This window comes from Zonotrichia leucophrys, chromosome Z, assembly GCF_028769735.1.
Source record: "Zonotrichia leucophrys gambelii isolate GWCS_2022_RI chromosome Z, RI_Zleu_2.0, whole genome shotgun sequence".
Taxonomy (NCBI): domain Eukaryota; kingdom Metazoa; phylum Chordata; class Aves; order Passeriformes; family Passerellidae; genus Zonotrichia; species Zonotrichia leucophrys.
Genome location: NC_088200.1, coordinates 12,478,856 through 12,495,249, shown reverse-complemented (window position 1 = coordinate 12,495,249; position 16,394 = coordinate 12,478,856). Strand labels below are relative to the sequence as shown.

Genomic DNA, 16,394 nt, shown 5'->3' with positions numbered 1-16,394 from the left:
GTGCTCAAGGGCGAGGCCATGTGTGACTTTGAAGCGCCTAAGAAAGAAGCAGATATTGGAAGCCAGACTTTCCAAAAACTCTTTCAAAGCTTCTTCCAGCCATAGTTCTCTTTGTCTCTCAGTAGGCACAGGAAAATAGCTCACAGCATCTAGAACAGAGCAATTTCCTGTGAACTAATACTCAAAATTGCAAGCCTACATTCATGTTGTGTTACTATATGTATGACCCTCTTACTTATAAATTCCAGTCTGTTAAGGGTAAGACTGACAGAAAAATTATACAGATACTGTTCAGAGTGCAGGAGGAAATATGCTGAATAGTTCATTATTTGGCCATCATCTATGTAATGCAGGGGCCAAAAATGTTGAAAACAGATTTTTTTTCTCGCTGTGTATATTGAAGAAGAAAAGGTTACCCAAGGTTTTCTATGCATTTGGCTCAAGGATGCTGCAATATGAGAACATGTGATTTGTTAGGGAAATCCTATGTGACTCCTCTACAGCAGCTAACCAAGTAAACAAGAAGTGAGCTGGAACTTTCTGTACAAGGACTTTTACTGGAATCAGTCGGAAGCTTTTGAATATACTCAGGCTTCCTCGGGAGGGTCCATCTGTTGCTGCATGCATCATCTCTCAAACAAATGAACTTTGAACGCTCATGATTTTCAGATCAAGGACTTCAGAAAAGGTTTTTCATCCCCTTACAAGTTCAAGGACATCTTATCATTGTAATTTCTATGTGAGTTGATAGACTTTTATAAAATATATTCTAGACTTCTATTTTCAATAGGAAATAAACAGCATAAAACTTTCATTTAATAAACGCTTCATCTTAACAATTTTGCTGATAATCTTCCTGTATAATATAAATGTCTTTAAAAGGCAATTTTTTTTGCATATCTCCACATGTAGTTTTCAGACATTCAAGCTGGCACCTATCTGTGTTACTAAACATGAAATTATTCAAAACTTCTGATCTTATTTTAAGCCTTCATCTATAAAAATCACCAGTGCATTTCTTTATTTTACTCCAATGAAAATCATATGGGATCACTAAATACTGAATGCTCTATCATTATCTGTCTGTCTATCAGTCTATCATTATCAAATTATGTCACTCAGGAGAAGTCAGTGGAAATGTGTTAAAAAATCACAAGCTGAATACATAAAAAATAGGATTATTGCTGAAAAAAAGAAAAAAAAAATAAAAAAGCTGGCCAAAGCACATTCGTTCATTCTTTCTGCACTGAAATTTCCAGTGGAACATCAAGATCTTGACAGATGATACAGACATTTTCTAATATGAAAGTGCTTGTATTCAGAAGTTAGTGACAGGTGGATTTCGATTTGAAAATTTTCGATTTTATTTGCCCCTCTTTTCCTCTGTTTCTTTTTGCTTTGTTTTCTTATTTAAGCATTTTCAATTATTTCAGAAGCGGGATCTCAGCTCAAAACTGTTGGTTTGTGATTGCAGAAACAAATATCAGCAGCGAGAGCTCATCAATTTTTAAATTAATCTCCTTGTCTCTACAGTGATTATCCTGTTTGGCTGAGCTCAGTAGCAAAAGCACGACAATATTTCATGCCAGAATTCACTAATCACTGGATTTGTAAATCTGTGGCCACTGTTCTGTGAGCAATCTTCCACCTTTGCACCTTAACCACTACAGCCCCATGCTTTCCAATTATTGTTTCCAATACAGAAATTGCCTGTGAAAATTACTTCTCATGTCATATATGCTGCCACTTCTAAATCATTTGACTGAAGCAGAGCAAAGCCCCAAAATCTATCCAAAACAGCTTATACAAGACGTACTTGCAGATGAAGACTGGACACCCTGTATTTAAGTTTTCAGTTCAGTTGCCAGCTCTTTGGGCCGTTGTAGCAACCATTCAGGTTGAAAGCAAAACATGACATTGAGCAGCTGTCCAGTGTTCAGGAATCATACTTTGTACCTCGGATATTCCTAATATTCATGTATCCTATCATTCCTGGTAGTTTTTTATGAGCCTTACAGGTAATATTTCCTCTCAGGTCCCCCACTTCATTTGAGCAATTAACAAAATTTAGGCTGTTGTAGATGATTCATATTCAGAGAAGAAGGTAGCGACAGAGTCAGACCTTTTGTGTTGCACCCTAGTTTATGCGCAAAGACCCCAGTAAGCCTTTATTCCTGATCAGCCTCTAACAGCTGGATGCTCTTCCACTGCTTCTAAGTCCCTGTTCCTTTCAGGCAGCACTCATAGGAGCTCTCATCTAACTTTATATTGCTCGTGGCATGTGCTTCTGCAGTGACTTCTCCTATTTTCATGCTACTTTCTCTTCCTGCTCATTTATTTGTTCATTGGCCATGCATACCTTCACAAATATGTACCAGAAAAGTTCTTCTAGCAAAAGTTTGGGGTAGAGAAAATGCTTTTTGCTGTTTTTTTCAAATACCAATAGGCTCACGCATTCTCTGGACAAGTATTGGTTTCAGTTCTGTCATTCTGAAACAGTGGGAAAATGGGTAAATGTCTTAAGGATACTGGAACACCCAAGGCAGTCCTGTGACTTCACTGGGAAACCAAGAACACAATATTTTATATGTCTTTTGCAAACCTGGGAGATCAGCGCCAAAAGATGTACTTTGTAGAGATTCCAAGCTCCTGTCATCAAAATCATGTCAAGAAGATCACACTCCAAAGTGCATCAGGGAGGTAGAAACTGCTGATGCCTAAGGCAGCTCTACATGTTTTATTTTCTCTGGATCTGCATAACTTCTCTTGCTTTTCACAAGCCATCAGGACCTTGGATTTTGCTGGATGAATGGGGTCATATAAAATATTGTCATGGAGTTCTTCGTCTGTTCACAGAATGCCACAGATTCTTTATTATCTAAATAATTTTGGATTATTTTAAATGTTATAGGTTCCTTTCTTCAGAAATTACTAGGCTTTAACGGGAGATTTTGAAGGTCACAAAAAACACAGACTGGAAAATAAAATGTTGTGAAATATAGCTCCTTGGAAGTGTGTTTGTTGCCTCTCTTTCTGAGTTTTGTAAAATCAAACTAAATACTTTTATAATAATAAATCAAAAGAATATAGAAAAATTACCAGCCTTGAACAAAAAGAAAACTAAGCTTTATAACAGAAGTAATATGTGAAATTTGGGTATTGATTGTATTTTGGGTATAGATTGATCAGCAATTGTTAGTTAATTTATCAAGGCTATTCAGAAGCTGCCCAATGTTGCTTCCCTTTTGACTAACAAAAGAGGTTTTCAAGAATAAAACTCTTCCTCAAGAAATCAAAATTTATCAATTTTGAAACTTGCAAATATTATTCAATGTTGCATTAATTTCAAAAGCAAAATTGCAAAAATCACAAATTATATGTTAATTACATTTGTTTCCAAAGCAAGCATTAACACACACCCTTTAAACATCATTAATGGGCTTTTAGGAATAAAATTATGGGGAAGAAAGAGTCACAGTGATAAAGTAACAATCTTTCTAGTGATAATGTCACTACAGTTATTATCTCTGCTCTGTTCATCTTTTTCAGGAAAAGTTTTGTGAGAGTATAGGTCTTATGGTATAGAGTTCTTTTCCTAATAAAACTGACAGCAAAGGTTTGTACAGGCCTGATATGCTCCTGAATACATCAAAGACAAGGGATTTGTCACTTTGCCTGGCCAGATTTGATATTAAACATACATGCTAGTAAATACGGAGCTGGTTTTATCCCTCAATAAAATTTAACATTTACATAACTTTATCTTTCCAAACTGCTGTAAGCTGCAAATGACTAGCTGAAGAGAAGGATAACCCTTCCTCTCTAATCTTTAGAGTGCCAAGCTTCCCATTTGTTTCCAGTACAGAGATTTCTTGTGAAAGTTATCTCTTGTACAGTGCTGAAATTAGAGGGGAAACTTTAGGGCATCTCCAGGAGATTATTTAATGGGTTGGTTCTGCAGCTAGTGTTTTGTCTCAAGAGTTAAGAGTAGCATCACATTTGGTCAGTGACTGCTGCAGAATAGAATGAGGGCTCGCTCCCCGGAAATTTCTGTGACACTTGGCACCACAGACTATAGACCTTTGTAAGCAAGTGCTAGGGTAGCTTTTAACCAGCTTCAGAATAACTAAGCAAAAGAGCAAAGGAGAGGGGAAGGGAGAACAAAAAAAGAAAAAAAAAAAACAACCATGATCCAATTAAAACACGGACAGAAATAGAGAGGCAATAGTATTTGCAGAGCTGTAGTAGCTAGCAAAACTAACAAATTTTGGGTGTTTAAGGTAAGACTGCCCCCAGATTTTCTCTTCTAAAACTCAAATGCTTGTTTCTGGGTCAATCTGAGACTGATGAGTAGCTCCCTTTGGAAGCAGAGTTATTGTTGTACTTCTTCTTACCAGCTGTGAGAACCCATCCCACAGGCCAACTGGTACAAATTCCCCCTGAAGCCTTTGGTACACTCCCTCTTTCTGGAGCCAGTTGCACTACCAGACCAGACTTCACATCCATGTGCAATAACAGCAGCCTGCAGTCTCTCTGGCAACCACTTCTTGCCAAAAAAAGCAATGATTTATGCAACCACTGCCATCTGTGCCACATATAAGCTTATCTCCTAATTCCAGAGCCTCTCTCTGGGGCTGTGGGCACTGGAGCTGTAGATGCTTGCTCTGCTATCACTGCAGGACAGTGCTGCTCTGCACTCCCAGCTGGAAACAGAATAACCAGCCCTGAATTCCCCAGAGTCACCTTTTCTCACTGCTGCAGAGCTTTGGCACATACTCATGGCTGCTGTAAATCCTGCCTCCTCTGGATGTAGGGAAGGCTAGGAAGAAGCCTTTAGCACGCAGATGTCAAAAGAAAAACATGTTAATGGCACAGCTTACACTAGTGTCGAAGAAGTGGGAGTTTCAGCAAGTCTTTCTGTCCAGGCTTTCTCTTCTGCGGGTGGGAGGAGTCAGGCCATTCTGAAATAGCTCAACACAAAGGGTTGTGTTCCCGTGAAGTCCGGGAAAGTGGTGGGATTGCACAAGACAGTTGTCAAGGTTGCTGCCTGTAATAAGGGACAGGGTGAATCATAGTCTGACTGTCACGGGCAAATACAAGTTTCTTCCCAGCTTTCTGAGAAAGCCTCACTGTTCTGTGTGAAAAACGCACGGTTTCTGCACCCGAATACAACAGGGGAAAAAAGCATGCCCTGGAGCCGGGATCAGAACTTTGCACTTCCCACTCCCTTCACTCCTTCACTTCACCACCTTTAGGTGGTGGTCCTTCACTTCAGCACCTTTACTCTCGCTTCAGCCCTTTGCCTCCACTGCTTCCCTCTTGGTTTTTAAGGGATGTCCCCGGTTCAAAATCAGAGTGGACAGTGCCCTCTAGCCTACGGAGGCGGCCAGAGCACTCTGGGGGCACGGAAAAACCGTGGGAGCATCCCATTCCCATTGAGCTCCAGCTCTTCCACTTCCCAATCCAGCCTTCAAAGACTGTATGCACACTTAGGATGGCATTTCTTGTTTCTCCCTTGTGACTACAGAGAAACAAATTTCTCTAGTGCTTAAATCCAAGAGAAGGCTTCAGGGCCACAAATGCCAACTGAGGCTTGAGTAGAACTGTTGAGTAGGTAGGGCAAGTCGTGACAAAAAATACTAATGTTAATGCTGTCATCTCCAAAGCCAGAAGAGATTCCATCTAAATGTGACTTCACACAGTGTGCATATTTTACATCTTAACAGGCCAAAACTTTCTGAGTCCTCCTTGGCATCAGTTTTGCCAACTACAGGCATGAGACAGAAGACTGCATGTGAGGCCAGGGGACTGGAACAAGGCATGGGAGGATTGCTGCCTGTTGGTACACAAAAGTCAAAAGACAACAGAACTTCAGCTTACAGAGCTATGTAGAGGAAGGCAAAATTGAGAAAACAAATGAAACAACAGGAATTTCCTTTTGGCTAGAACAAGTGCTCTGTGCTCAGCAGGTTGCTTCCTGAGAGCCTTTTCCTGTGTTCTCTAGATGCTTTATTATACATTTTAGGTTCAGCAGAGAGTATGTCAGGACCTTGACTTTTAAGTTGCAATTTTCATTAGCGTGAAGGAGAGCTAGCAGCCTATCCAAGTAGGAGGAACCTCAAATTCCCAAATGCTTCAGTGTCTATATATATCTGTCAGTCTGCATTTCACAGCAGCCCCATGCATTAAGCAGGGAACAGGCACAGGCTGAAGAGGCATTCAATACTTAGAGATTGCAACAGCCAGAATGCCAAAACCAAACACCCTTACTGGGGCTTCATTGAACTACCTCTAAAATTGCAGATAAAAGCCTAATAAAAGCTTCTGACATGTATGTTCTCCTCAAAGACAGGCACCCCTCCCAGACAAGTTAGTTTCCCTGTTCCAGTGGGCATCCAAATTAATCAGTTATAGAGTTTTGTGGAGGGTGAGCACTGCTGTCATGCTCAGATGTGGGCTCACAAAGAGTAGAGTCCAGATGATCTCTGCAACTAGAGACACATCTCACCTCCCTCAACTAGGATGCCTCTGAAAATGGACAGAAGGCAAGTTCCTTTTTTCCTCAGATTCCTACTGTCAGTTCATCCTGGCTATTGCAAGCGTGCTTGAGTCCTGGCTGTGCCTGAAATACTCCAATCCAATGGCTGAGGCACAAAGCTGAAGTTTGAACTCAGCACCTCCACCAGACTAAGGTCAGCCTAGAGCCCAGGACTGTGGTTTGACACACAGCAGGAGTGCTCCTTCAGCTTCTGCCCTTGGATGTTAACTCCAGCCCTATAGCCCTTTAATCTTTGCCCTTGGCTGTTTATTCCTGTTTATTCCTACCTCCTACCAGCCTTCCAGAGGCTTGATGTTTGTACTTAGTGTAGCTCACAGCAGGAAATCTATTCAGTTAAAATATAACTTGAGGGGAGGTTAATAAAAAAAAAGGAATATGAAAAAAGAAAAAAGAAGAAAAGAAAAAAGAAGAGAAAAGAAGAAAAAATTTTTTAAAAAGAGAAAAGAAGAAGTAATTTTTTCCTCAATCTGTATTACTGTGTGGAAATATGCAAAACATTATGTTTACACAATTCAGAATCACAGAATAAGAGACATATGATGGATGCTGAAGTTCACACTGGTGGAAAAAATGAACCAGCCAAACCCTAATCTAGGCCAACACATGCATCAACTCATTAACATGCATGAGGTTGTGCCTCATGCATTCACAGCACCTGTCTGAAGAGTGTGCTTTGCAGCCCCCCAGGCGAGCTGTGTTTCAGAGCAGGGAGGACAGAACAGAGACAAGAGACTGTGAATCCATTTTAGGTCAGTGCTGCCAGATGTGGTTCTGTGATCCTTGGCTGGTTTGCATCTCATGTGGCCCCAGTGGGGAATGAATGCCTGCCTAGACATCCAGCTCGGCCAGGAATGGAAGCAAGACATAGCATGCTCAGTCACACCATTTTCAGCATGTACATACATTTCTGGTGTCTCCACTGCTGTCCACACGTGTTCTAAAAACGGCTTTGCAGAAAATTGTTCTCTGCCTAAAGAAGCTCAGCCTTGCAGCACTGGTGCTTCAAAAAATCAGGCCCTGTGCAGGCAGTTCCTTTACCAGGTTATGCAGAGGCAAATTAAAATTTCCATTAGTCTTCAAACTACTGAAAAGCAAAAGTGCTTGTTACACCAGATGGGAGGATGTAAGGAGGTACACAGATATGTAATTAAGTCAATACTAGGTTAGAATTGTATGTCATTATAGAGTTTTATTATTGTAGACAATAATAAAAATAAGGTTGAGAACAAAAATAGGTCCACCTTGGTGGAAACTCCTAGAATAGATATAGAATTTGCTGTAATAAGTAACCTCATGCAAAGAATTGCCTGCTTTTATGAAAACTTCTTTCAGCCTGACTTCCAAACATGCTGGAAATATCTGCTTTACTAAGGTTAGCACTTCTGTTTGTGTTCAAATGCAGACCTTTTATTAGCCTACAAGAGAACTGTGGTTAGCAAGGGTAAATAAAACACTAACAAAACCCCCAGTATTTTTAAGTCAGGCCCAGAAAGGATGAAGTTCCTTCTAATAACATCATTTTTCCATCGTATCCCCCAAGGCCACACCTTCAGGCATCTTATTTGCATATTGTTTAGTACTGTAACATCACAAGCTTTGATGCACTGTGTCAAGAAGTATTGAAACCCACTTCTGAAAAACGACATGGAAAGACTGGCAGAAGGAATGCTGTGAACCATGTGAATACAGAACTTCCTGCTTTCCTGAAAAGCATTTGTTACATATCTCCACCTCCTCTCTAGCTGAGCTCTCTTTGTCTCACTTCTTCTATGCTAATGCATAGAAATTAGCTTCCAAGCAGTGAGTGGGCTAGCAGCTCCGTCCACGGATAGTGCTGGAGAAGTCATATTTCTTTCCCTGGATTCAGTTCAATGTGGGGAGAGAGTGTTGCTGCCTGGAAGCCTTGTGCAAGGAGAATTTTGAAAATTCTAGGGACTTACTTGGGATTCACTGAAACTGGCAGCCCAGCTTGAGTTACATGAATTCTGGTTGAATGGAGATCAGCTCTGGAGTGCATCTAAAGTTCATAACAGCTTAGAGTACTTCAAATTTATCCAACATTCATTGGACATGTTCAGGCCATGGACTGATGAACAGAAAATCTGAAGCAACAACTTACTAAGCCCTGTAGTACAGAGGGCATTTCTCGGTGAGATCTCTTAGAAATAGATAAAGCATGGCAGTATGTAGCTGATAAATTGGTGATCAGAAAAGTGCGACTGACTGTCGGGAAAGGCACTGCACCGGAAATAGAGCCAACACAACAGTGACAAAGAGTTGTGAAATAAGGAGCATAGTTGAAACAACAGGATGTTTGAATGTGATACGCTGGTGTCAGGGAGCCAGTGAAGCACCTTGTAAAATTACATGCATATGAATGTCCAAGATGTTCTTGGTATCTTTTCTTTTCAGATTTCCATGCTTCTCTGGCTATTACAAATCTAAATTGCTTCTGACTCTCATAAATCCTTTTTTTTCTTATGTAATTAGGCCCTTCCAGTACTGTACAAAATATGCTTCTTCAATTTCATATCTGTAAATCATACTTAGTTCTAGGACTGATTCCACCACTTCCACAATCAGTAAGATTGTAACAATTTGTTGACGTTTCTTCAAAAATGTATATTTAGCTTTATTCCTTCCCAAGAACTATTCTATGTCCTATATCACTGTCTCAACAGCTGACCTCTCATGCTACTGTATTAAGACTCAGCAATATGATGCATCCAGCGTGATGATTAAGCATGTGCTGTACTTTACACTGCAGTGTGAGCACCTGCAGGATGGCACAAGTGCTCAGACTGAAAAACAGGCCTGCAGCTGTTAGTTGGTTACAGCATGGAGATTGTTGCAGCAGGGGAACTTCAGCACCAGGACCCTTCTCAGGCACCAGTTCACTGCAGTCCCCCCTGTAGATGTGTTTAAGTGAGGTATTAAGACTTAGCTGAATGAAATACAAATGGAAATGCCTGTTTGTGAGAGCATCAGAAGCCACACAAGAGCTAGGGTGGAAAGAATGAGCATCGCTAGACACTGACCTTACTCAAATCAAGGAATGGCGAGGAGTGTGTTGGTTACATCAAGATCACAAGACAAGACCAAAAGTTCAGTTCCCTTAGCACAGGCTACTTGTCACCCACCCCCAAAAGTGTGCTCTGATAACATGGGCTCAGATGATACCTTCTCAACAGGAAGGCAGACAGGAGCCACAAAGATGTGAAAATGAGGATATAAAGCGATGGGCAGAAACTTTTCCAAAGGTTCTGCAGAGCAAGGCAAGGAAGGGTCTGAGGCAAGATCAGACCACAGCTGCTTGACTCAGGAGGATATAAAAGACCTGTTCAAAGCAATTGTTTGCAGTTGCCAGTGAAGGTGGACCCAAGGTACTCAGTGAAGACTCAGCAGCTGGTACCCTCACTTCTATCCTACACACAAATGCCCTGGTTAGACACAAAGATCTTGGCATTTGGCAATGTGTGGCAATGTAATCCCTCTCCTATCCCCTCTCTAATGCAAGGGAGAAGCTTTACTTTCACTGCCAACAATAAGGGTCCTATTACGGACAGTGAATCCAATATTTCAACACCATGTATTTCCCGGGCAGCTGAGGCAGATTTTTTTCCCAGCGAAAGGAATGTGAGTGCATTAAATTTAATTGGTTTTGGCAAGTAGTGTTTTTCTTCCCATTTCTTTTTAAATTCATGGCACTATCAAAGTTAGTGCAGGTCAGTAGATCAAAGTCCTTCATTGCTTCTCCCTGTAAACACAAAAACCACAAAGGGCTACATGGTTTTCCTACAGACAAGAAAGACCAGGGAATTTTTTGAAGCCCTTTAGCAATATATTGCCAACATGACCCTGGTCTTACAGTCGTAGGTCTTTAATGATGAAGAAAATGCTCTGTATTTGAAAATTATTAATTACCAAGAGTTTATTTCTCTGGGATCAGTGTCCTGATTTCCAAGAAAAGCTCCATGTCAGCTTGACAACAAGAGATGCCTCCACTGAGAGTTCATAGGAAAGAACTGTTGCTTTGTAAATACACAAAAATACATGCACTATCCTCAGTACTCAAGGTTATTCTTGGCATGAGCAGAGGTTACTCCTGCATTTATCACAGCCAATCTGAGTTTTGTTATTGGCCTTCCTGAACACATTTAGTTAGACCCAAATTTACTTTGCCGGTTGTATTATATAATTTTGTTTTAAAGAAAACAGGAACTGATAGCCCATAGAAACAACCATTGGCAGACCTGTGCCAACACTACTATATATTTGCAATTTCTGGCTTTTGTAAACGCTGGTAGAAGTAGTACCTTTCAAACTCCTGGTTAAACTGTACGGTTTGTAAAATGTGCACACAGCTTCTCAGCAAAGGAAGTTCTCTAATATTCTTTATTGGCTTGAGGAAAGTGGGTGCCAAATACAACTGTGAAATGAGAAACAATGCACAAAGGAAAAGTTCCAGAACATCAACACATCCGTTCCTTTCCTCTGCCATAAATAACCAACACACCCTGAAATACAAGACTAAATGGCTCCAGGAAACTCTCATTAATGAAAATGTCCTAGCTGGACTTCTCACTTTCATTTGGAATTACATGCCTCAAGAAATTTTTTCTGACCTAGACAGCAGATCTGTTGTTCTCTAAGTAATACTAAGCCCTGAGATAGACTAAAATAAACTGAAGCCAACCTACTTTCCATAGAGACTTAAACCTCTCCCCCTCAATGTCCAAAATATAAGTGTTGAAAGGCACAGCCCTGCTGCTGTTGACATCAATGACAAGATCCTACACTGACTATATTAAGACATGGTTGTGTGTTCCAGCATCTGTCCTTCAGTTTTCTGGAAAACACAGATAAGGCAGGAAACAAAATAAATGGTCTTCTTGTACGTTCTCTATGCAGATAAATTTCCTCATAAAATATAGCAGCTATGATATTTTATGGAGAAGACATATGCACGCATAGCATATTTACTGAAGATCAGAAGTGCCAGGGTAATTAGACCACTCATTTATCTAGGAGATGTTTATATTAAAATTATCATATTTTGCTGTATAAAAAAGAGATAACTGATACCAACCATCTGTAGTCTTATCCTCTTGAAACTTGTGCTATACAGACTTGTCATAAATTGTACCATACCTAGAAATTTCTGTCTCTTAACTTCCAACTGAGTCACTGAAAATTGACTCATTATTACAATATCAAAACATTAATAGAAATTGAGGAATATCCCTAGCTCTTTTTTGTCCTGGAACTCTCTTCTAATTTCACAATCACACTTTTCTGCTTAAAAAAACCCTTCAAACATACACAGCTCCTCTATGAAATGTCTGAATTACAGGGAAGCTATCTGGCTAATAAAACAGAGGAAATAGTGAAAATTACTATTGTTTGTTTTTGTGATCTAGAAAATTTGCAGATCTTCTGCCACTACTGATTGTGTCACGCTACAGGGCTTTTGGACAAGTGAGATGCCTGTGAGCCTTTACTAAAGTTGAAATAGCATGAGCTGCAGAAAAGGAAGGTAGTACAATTTCATTTAACGTTTTCAATACCATTTAAAGACAGTTCTTCTGTAATTTTCTTGGATGGAAGTGTGTATCATTCGTGGCACAAAGTACATGCTACATCCTCATGAAACTTAGGTGCAGACTCTAGGGAGGGCACCAGGCTGCAGTTAATGAGATCTGGAAACAAAGACAGAGGCAGTCCTCCCTTGAACAGGTGTGTACAATGAAATATCCACCTTCTCCTCAAAGCTTGTGGTGCCACAGCCCAGTTTCACTGGGATTTGGTTGCTTTTGCATGAAAGAAAGTAGAAGGGCTACCGGGCTAGAATGAGAACTAAATGGGAAAATATTCTTAGGCAGCTGACATATCAAAACCTCTTTGTGCCTGCACTGAAGACTTCACCACAGAATTAGCCATCCAGCAGCCTTTCTAGTGAGGAGAGATTTGGTACTGTGAAAGGATGACTGGTGTGCTGGAAAGGCAACTGCTTGAACCTACGAAATAGAAGATCCTTAATAGGGGTCTTGTCTTAAAGTCTGTTCATCCTTGGAGTTGTGAGTGTTTCAATGTGCATCAATGTTCTGCTTGGGATTCAGCTAATGGCTGAATAAACCAATTATTTTAAACCAATAAGGTTTAAAATAATCTAGGAATTGTAGGTGTATAAAGAGACTCAATCCTTCCTCTTGAGAGGCCAACACACAGACAAGTGTCTCAGGGTTCAAGCCCTGAAGTCAAGGTGCTCTTGGGCTAGAACAGATCCAAAGTCATGTATCTTGATGCATGACTGAACCACAGGGTTCAGGTGCATCTTGCTGGTCTACTGCATGTCCAGTTCTGTCTGCACAACTAAAAATTCTGGAAAGGAGATAGAACAGTGCCACTCTTCCTCTCTACAGAACAGCCTGTCTTCACTTAGACTGTGCAGGCAATGTGCAGGATGGCAGGAGAGCCTGGATTTGAGGACTTGAAATCTACTCAGCCATCATAGGACAAAAGTCTGGCCCAGGAATTCCATGCAAGTATTTGCAGTTTTCTGTCATCAGGGTTGTGAGAGAAACAATCAATCTGCAGCAACTTGGAAAACTGCACTAGGAAAATGTAGGCAGAAAAACACAAGGAAAATCCAGCACTCACTTTTTCTCCCCATTCTCCTGTGGTTGACTGGGGCACAACAGAGGAGCCACAGGCTTGCCAACTCTTCTGATTTTATGGGTCTCGTGGCGTTTTTTTTTTTTTTTTTAATTCCCACTCTTGAGACTGTGGGATTGTGAGGATTTCAAGTTTAATTTACAAGAGAGGCTGACATGCAACAGTTGCGGCTTCAAAGAAATGCTGGAGGTCAAGTCTCAGACCTCAAAAACTAGTGGCAAATACAAAGATAAAACGAATCAAGAATGGCCTGCATCTGTGGAGCCAGGCCCACCGCGTCCAGCCCTGGAGGTCTGGCAGCGCTGGAAGTATTCAAGGCACTTTTCTATGAAGGGTATTTGACCGCATCCCTGAGAAAACCCGAAGGGCTCAGATGAGATCCGCGCCTTCACCCTCCGGCAGCACACCCGCCCCAGCCCGCGGGGACCCAGCCTCACCGCCGGCGCTGCAGAGTTCCCGCCACCTCGGCCCTCATGGCGGCACGGCCAAGGGCGCCGTCAGCCCGCAGCGCCGGGGCCGCTGCAGCGGGGCCGAACCGGGCCCCGCCGGGCGGTGGGAAGCGGCGGTGCCCGGGGCAGGGCCGGGGGCGGTGGCGGGCGGTGCGTGACGCAGGCTCCTCCCGCGGCCAGCCCGCCAGCCCCGCTCCTCCATCCCTCCCTCTCTCCCTCCCTCTCCTTCCCTCCTTCCCTCCCTCCGCGGCTCCATCCCTCCTTCCTGTCGGCGCTGCGCACTGCTACCGCCGGAGCTGGGCCGCGCCGCGCACCGCCCGCGCACCCGCGGCATGCGGCCCCCTCAGGGCACGGCCGGGCGGCGCCGGGTGAGTGTGGGGCCGCGCCGGGCGCCCGCTCCCGGCCGCTCGCACCTGGGAGGGGGCGGCCCGAGGGGCGCGATGATGGATGTTCCCTCCATCCCTCCCTCGCTCTGCCCGCCCCGGGGAGGTGCCGGCCGGGAGGGGCGGAGGGGGGGTTGGCAGCCCCGCCGGGACCCAGCACGGCGGCGGTGGGGATTTTCGGAGAGCCCCCGCTGCCTGCCTGGTGTCGTGCGGCTCGGGGCTCGGCCGGGGCTGGGCGCAGGTGGCGGCGCCGGGGGCGCGGCGGGCTCGGAGCCGGTGCGGGCAGAGAGCGAGGCAGCTCCCTCGGGGCGCGGGGGGAGACCGGCGGCTCCTCTCTGCCGCTGCAGGAGCCCGCGACTTAAATAGAGGCTGTGTTTTGTCAACAGCTCATTCTGCTGGCCGGCAGGTTGGCTGGCTCGGGGACTGAGCAGCTGGTAAATACTATTTATGTCTATTTTATTTTATTTCATTTCATTTCATTTTATCATTTCATTTCATTTTATAAGTACCACCCTTTTGAAAAATGGACCTTAGGATGGGACTCCAAAACCTCTTCTGTATTTGGGGAGCATCCAGACATGCTGAGCGCCTGTCTGTGCGCTGGCTGTACAGGGGCTCTGGCACAGCGGCAGCTGTGTCTGTTTTGAGTGATTGAATTTCTGGTGTGTCTAGGTACCGTGTTTGAAAACGATCTGTGAAAGCCTTTGAGGCAGTTCTGTAAAGAACGCTATTCCCTTGTAAGATTCAACGTGTAAATTTGAATTGACGGTTTTGTACTGGCATGCTGTGTGTTACTTCGGTAGGAATTGGTTATATGCTTGCTTGCTTTTTCAGTTGTCATTGGTGGTGAATGCCTGGGAAGTTTGCTATGAATGGGAGTGAAAATCTGGATAAGTATTATAATCACCTATTACTGAGGAGAGTGGGATAGTGAGCTGCTGTGTAGGAATCATTACTCTGATTATTTTCGAAAGACTTTTACACTTACAATTACCATTGCAAAAATAGTGATATATTTATATTCCATTATCAAGGCCATGTCCTGTCAAAGTTCATTCACGAAAGCTTGGGAATTGGGTCGATTTCTGCTGTATTTGAAACTCAGCTTGTTACCTAAGTAAGACAGTGTAACTTGCCTTTGATATCTCACCTGGAGGTCCATTCTGCCTTTTCTTCTTAGTGTAGAAGAAGTATTTAAATTCTTCCTAAACCCTTAGTTCAACCCCACGGCATGAACCCAGACTGCTAATAAGACTAAGTAGGTTTAGTAACTGTGAGAAGGATTGAACTCTATGTCATGCCATGCTCCCTCTCAAATCAGCATGTGGCATTGCCAGCTGAGACAGTATGTTTTTTTGGTGTAGATCCATCAGTGCCCACGTGCTCTATATATAAAGCTTTGCACATCCTGTAGGGAAGAATGCATGAATGCCTTGATCTGCAGAAAGTCTGTGCTTGTCCTTAGCTCATCAACCATTTTATGCTGCATGATTTTGGTGATAAAGATAACCTTTGATTTCTGTACATAAAGGTGAGAATAGACCTAGAAGTTTGCTGGATTTGGCCACAATTTGAATCAAGATCAAAACAAAAATTTGATGAGGGAAAGGATTGGATATGCAAAAGACAGGAGCAAATGCCATGAGTATATCCATAGAATGAGTAGCAAGCACCATATCTGCGCTTGATTATTATTTGTCAGCATGGCTATTAGCTGGAGATGGATCTGCAGGTTTCTTTGGAGAGGTCTAAAAAAAGGCAGACTAGTCTCAGTAGACTGCAGGGCTGTGATCTACCTTGGAAAAATTGCAGAAAGTCACAAAAGGAAGGCTTACAAATCATTAAGTTGGAGCTGGTTTGGAATATAACTTTTAGGGAGTCAGTAGATCACCCAATTTTGTTTGCTTTCTGTTTACTAAGTATTTGCATCCTTTCATCTTATCTCTGTTTCACCTATTCAAACTTTTATCAGCATTTCTAAGTGATAACAGTTTCCATTGTGCACTCTCCAAACACACCACTTTAGTCACCTAGAGCAACCAGTGGCAAGCATTATCTGTGAATTAGATTGTGCAAAATCCCTTTACAGGTGTGCTGAGGAAAGGGAGAGACTTAACCTTCAGGTGAAGGCATTCTCTCAGACTTGCCGAAGGCAAATCAGAAATACATGGGAGCAGCCACATGGGTGGAGATGCTCCTCTCAAAGAAAGGACTTTTTCACAGGTTGCAAAGCTGCTGCTGCTACTCTAGCAGGTATTCATAGGACTTTAATTTCAGGCACTTGTTGAGTTACAGTCTCTGGCTATAATGTCACATCTAGTTCAGCAT

At 42.6% G+C, this 16,394-nt stretch overlaps 2 protein-coding genes across 11 annotated transcripts in view; one reads left to right on the top strand and one right to left on the bottom strand.

Annotated features, from left to right (window-relative positions):
• The window catches only part of LOC135459660 (oncostatin-M-specific receptor subunit beta-like), a 116,248-nt gene extending 102,443 nt beyond the window's left edge, over positions 1-13,805 (bottom strand). For 4 of the 7 annotated variants that reach the window (XM_064735892.1, XM_064735890.1, XM_064735897.1 and 1 more), the window contains exon 1: positions 13,672-13,805. The gene's annotated coding sequence lies outside the window, so the exon portion shown is untranslated. Of the gene's footprint in view, positions 1-13,219 lie in introns of all 7 variants that reach the window. The other 3 variants (XM_064735891.1, XM_064735895.1, XM_064735894.1) reach the window with 2 other exon arrangements.
• A 93-nt stretch (positions 13,806-13,898) lies between these two features.
• Positions 13,899-16,394, top strand: part of LOC135459460 (leukemia inhibitory factor receptor-like) — a 53,308-nt gene continuing 50,812 nt past the window's right edge. For 2 of the 4 annotated variants that reach the window (XM_064735543.1, XM_064735540.1), the window contains exon 1: positions 13,899-14,051. The gene's annotated coding sequence lies outside the window, so the exon portion shown is untranslated. Of the gene's footprint in view, positions 14,052-14,285; positions 14,501-16,300; positions 16,320-16,394 lie in introns of those variants that run through there. The other 2 variants (XM_064735541.1, XM_064735542.1) reach the window with 2 other exon arrangements.